Source organism: Salvia splendens, chromosome 14, assembly GCF_004379255.2.
Source record: "Salvia splendens isolate huo1 chromosome 14, SspV2, whole genome shotgun sequence".
NCBI classification, from domain to species: domain Eukaryota; kingdom Viridiplantae; phylum Streptophyta; class Magnoliopsida; order Lamiales; family Lamiaceae; genus Salvia; species Salvia splendens.
The window spans coordinates 2,369,780-2,374,946 of record NC_056045.1 but is presented as its reverse complement, the minus strand read 5'-3'; the positions used below and the strand labels follow the sequence as shown (position 1 = coordinate 2,374,946).

Sequence of the window (5,167 nt, the reverse complement as noted above, 5' to 3'; positions counted from 1 at the left end):
GTTCCGTTTTGCATTCACCATCAGTTAGCACCACCGCCGCTGGTTCGCGGGCGGTCAGGCTGGGACGGCGCGGTCAGCTGCCGCTGCTGGTCTTCCACCGACGGCGAGGGATTCCCACCGTTTATTCCCATCCGCGAGTGCCGAGCAGCCCTTGCGGCATGGCGGATACAACTCACTCCTTTGTCGGATCAAGATGAGTTCTTTCCCTAACTCTCTATTGTAAATTAATGCATTTGAGGGTGAGCATTCTGGGATTGATTAGTTGTTTTAAACTTTTTGCCGATACTCTTGTGGGTGTGTTACTGATTTGAGTGTAAAGGCGGTAGCCTATTGTTTCTTGTTCCAAACCTTATCCCGGAAAAAGAAAGGCGGAAGGGATCCCCTAACTTAGTTGTTACTGTTGTGGTGTAAAAATTGCTAAGTGGAGGAGTTGTGCTTTAGCACGATAATGCAGTGTTGTTCTTCATGGATGATAAGGAATGACAAAGGGATTGTGTGGGGTTACCTGTGATGGGGGGAGAGGCTGCCTTTGCTGTAACATCCCATGATAATCAAGCTTTCTCCTCTAATCCTGCTATGTCGCTGGAAATTTCTTATGGTGTGTAGGAGAGTGTTCATAGATGGTATGAAGGGGATCTTATAGGAAAGAGTGTGTACTAGAACCCTGCAGCATCTCTAACTGCTCTTTGGCTCCATGTAGGTACCTGGTACTTAGTTGATAAATGGAATTGTCTGTTGGGATTTTGACAGAGATCGAATCTGATTTTCCTTGTCTCCTTGTTAGCTATATTTGGTGGTTTGTGGAGTATGTACTCTTGCATTCTTAAAAGAGCTGATTTCCCTTTTGTCTCCATATGCAACATATCTTCTTTTTCATGATCTTGAAGTACCTTATAATTAATGTTGCTTGGCGTTTAGCTTGGGACACAAGGACTATTGAAATCATGTTTCTTGTTTGATTTCTGCAGGGTGTACATGGGGGAGCTGAGGTGATTGGAGGAGAACATGGCTGCCCAGCTGCTGTCTCCGCGACGGGTTCATTGCCTCAGCCATCGTGCTCGCTGCCCGGAATCGACGGGTGCACGGGCCGCGGTGGGTGCGGTTTGGCTCAGGGAAAAGAAAAGATCCCCGACGTTTCTCTCCTTAGCATTCTTGTGTATTTTTCTTTATTTTCATCGTCAAAATTTGTAAAACTCGATTTAAATTGGAAATTCTAAATATCGTGTTTTGCTTACTCAAGAATATAAACGAATGCTCTTTCATTCATTTTCTTTAAATTTCTAGTCTGTAATTCGTACTTTCCGAGAAATTAGATCGCGGTTATTACATTTGACCTATCTTGGATCGTCTTCCAAAGCAATAAATTAAATTGATTGTCACATTCGAAATTACCTTTCAACAAAATTTACAGTAGTTGGTAAATTGGAAGTGGACAATCATATGTTGTATAATATCACATTGGCAAGCAAAAATCACCATTACTTTAGTAACTCATTCTCGAGAAAACAATGCATTGCTCCATATGGTACACGATCGCATGATTGTGTCCGATTACTAGCCTGAATCGTGGTGTAGGCGAGAGGCCCTTGTATACTTGTACTGAAACCTATGTTAAACCTGTCATGGTTGCAACCAATCTGAGAAAAAATAATACTTAAAGATATAATGATGGTTAGAATAAAAGGGATACGATCAAAACTGGTGGTTGGCATAGGCCACACGCCTTATAAACAACTGCAATGCAGATCTGGAACGAGATTAAGAATCACGGAGTTTCAGTAGTTTTATGTAAGAATTCAACACTTGGAAGAAAAGGCTGACATGAACTTAAGATCATCAGAATTCAGAATCATTGGTCATCTGAAGCAGAGGAGGAGGACTCCCGTTGTCGATGGATGTTCTTCAAGAATAAGTGCTTTCCTGTCCTGCGCAGTATTTCTCAAGCATGCAATGTTGCTTTCTCCAAGCTGCGAAAACCGCTTGGAGAAAGCAAACGATTCGAGCAGCATGGAAGCAATGATGAATGTCAAAAGAGTAGAGCGCATGAAAATCTAAATGACCGATCAAATGATCAAGTACAAGGCATGTAATATGCAATAGAATTTCTCGGAAAGAAAAGATAAATCTACACATGAGATGCATATATCAAGTACACATTGTCGAAAGCAATCCTGCAAATTTTCGAGGCCAACGGATGCATAAGACAGTCCAAGAAAATTGCAATAAATCCATTATGAGAGAAAGAGAAGAAGACATGTAACGAGGACAACCTGTCTGTGACCTCTTGCTCAAAGATGAGGTGTTGCGGAGGTCTTGAAATTCATTGGTTCAAGTCCAGCTATTATCCATCTTGTTTTCTCTTCTAAAGGGGATTTTCTAACCTTTTTTGTCAGAATGTTTTCTTGTCGAATGTTGTTGGTAAAGCACAGCAATAGCATACCTTGCAACCAAACCACCAAGGGAGTGACCGGCAAAAGAAATCTTCTCAAGATTTGAATGACGAACAACAACAGAAATCAGTCATTAATATGCAGATTTAAGCTGTATTTCTACAGGAGATTTTGATCTAGTGAAGGCTCTAGTGACCTAGTCAATTATGCTTGATGGATAGAAGGTGAAAACAAGATTTAAGTTGATCATATATTGATGATTCATGAGGAGATTATAAGGTGAAAACAAGAACTAAGCTGATCATATATTGATGATTCATGAGGAGATCACGATATATAATGAAAAAAGTTATCTTTCATTGGATATAACAGACCTCATCGGTTAATCTCTTCCCCTCGGCGTCAACTCCACCGAGTGTCAACATTGAAGAATTGGATTTACTGCCTGGATATAGCAACTTGATTTGAAACATTTCCAATAACGTTTGAAGCTTTTGGCTTCATTCATCTACTTTCTAGCCATGACAGCAAAACAAGTTTTCTTTGAAACAAAATAAAAAACATAGCTTCAGAATGTGATTAATTAAGGTCTATCTAGTACAAAATTATGCAATCTCGTAAGCATTATTAAGATGCGCGTTACTCCGTGCTCAAGCAATAGAGTTAAACACTATGTTACTACAGAGAGTACTCACACTATTTGCAGGCACATCCATTTAGAGAAGTTTTGAAGCACCAAAGAAGAGAAGATTATATGTAAAAGGCAAAAAAGTGCACATTTCTTTTGCATCACGTATTGTATCAAGAAATAACTTAGCACCGTGGATGAGACCGATATTGTAGTATCGACTCCAGTAGTTGTTCATAACAGAGAAACCTCATCAACATTGAGGCGTTGTTAACTATAAAATCAAGACACAGAATTTACCAAATTCACACTCACAATGCACTGCAACTTCACTAGGATAGGCCTTCGCAAATTGCTTCGTTGCATATCTTCAGCACTGCGCAGATTTGAAGCAATAAACCTACTAGATTTGCTAATAAATCATAACTTAAAGCATAAACATAGAAAATCAAAAGAATCATTTCATCAAACACTTTATCTGCAACTGACTAAACGTTCTCTATAACATCAAACCTTCCAATAATTCCATTGACCATAACAATCAAATTCGTCGGCGATTGATCCGCCCTGTTAGAAACGTCGAAAGCTCTAGCAGGACGGCTTCTGAGTTCATTTTTTTAATCTCCAAATCCATCTCTAAACTCTAATTTCGTGATTTTTTCGAGTATATTCGCATCGGTAGAAGCTTTGAAATCATTCGAATATAACTACACTGCTTGATATTCTACGGAAACAACATAAATCAAGTGATTTTCGCGTTACAACTGTTTTTCAATCATGGTGATAACGATAACGGATAATTAACTCTATATGTCATCCATCGCGGCTGTTTTTCAATCTTGGGCGTGTACCACTATCCACGCACACACATTGGTGTTGCCGCTGCTTCTGTTTTGAGTGTGTTGGGCTTATGTGCTGCGCCGAGGTAGAACACTGAATCAAGAATCCAATCAAGAATCCGGGTATATTTATGTTACACAAATTATTGTTTATATTGTTTTTAAAATTAATTTATTAGATTATTTTAAGAAATGAAAGTTGTAGTATAAAAAATAATGAAATATATGTAGCTTAATAGTAATAATAATGTAGTTTATATTTGGAAAAGTGATAATATTACTCGTTAGTAATAAGCAATAGCAATAAACTAAAAATTGGGAAATATCATGACAGTGGATACTTCGAGCTACTCTAAACAAACCAAATCGAATTAACACCACGAAATTAAATACTGCTAGGTATTTTGAGATGATGAAACACTTAGAATGAATCAAGGAGTGATCAACGGAGGTAGTTGGAAGTTTGCAACAGCTATGATCTGTTGCAGATCAGTTACAATGGCTAGCAGTGAAGCAGTTGCTTGAAACTAATCGAGCTCCTCCTATAAGTATTGCTATGATGCGCATAGATCAGAGAGAATGAACAGCTCCATATCAGAGAGAGAACAACTCCAGATTCTGTGGGAACGGGAGTGAGAGAGATTGAGTAGAGAGGAGAGGTCTCCAACTGTGCATGTAGGGATGTCAATCGGGCCAGCCCATCGGGTTTCGGGCTGGCCCTACTCGGGTTGCGGGTCAATCGGGTGCGGGCTAATCGGGTTGTGATTTCTTTCGGGTTGTAAAAGTTCAACCCTAACCCTAAAAACTCGGGTTTCGGGCTAGCCCAACGGGTTAATCGGGTTGCTACCGATAAGATTAACATGCGATCAATCCAATAAATAATGATGAAAATTTGTTATATTCATAAAATGTAAAATATTTAATTATGATAAATTTGAGATATATGGTCAAACTCGATCATAAACATGATCAAATACTAATAATTGAGATATTTCGTGAAATTTTAATGCATATTTTAGAAATTTAAATATTTTTTAAGTGAATTGAAGTTTTTAATTTATTTATCAATTATTATATTAATACAAATTCAATATATAATTTGTATATTTAATATAAAATTTGAAAGTTATTTTTTTAGTTATCTATATTATAAAATTAATCAATGAAGTGTCGAATTAGGAGTAAAAAATAGAATAATAGAAATTTTATCGGGTTTTCGGGCCAGCCCATCGGGTTTTCGGGTCTGGCCCTAACGGGTCGCGGGTTAATCGGGTGCGGGCTAATCGGGTTTTAATTTTATCGGGCTAGAA

The 5,167-nt window shown here is 38.3% G+C and overlaps 1 long non-coding RNA gene across 1 annotated transcript; it reads right to left on the bottom strand.

Annotated features, from left to right (window-relative positions):
• Nucleotides 1–1,320: 1,320 nt before the first annotated feature.
• On the bottom strand, nucleotides 1,321–4,451 carry LOC121766025. The gene is made up of 2 exons (XR_006042887.1): nucleotides 3,532–4,451; nucleotides 1,321–3,394 (listed from the first exon to the last, which is right to left on the bottom strand). It is a non-coding gene; the product is annotated as an uncharacterized LOC121766025 (long non-coding RNA).
• Between the last annotated feature and the right edge of the window lie 716 nt (nucleotides 4,452–5,167).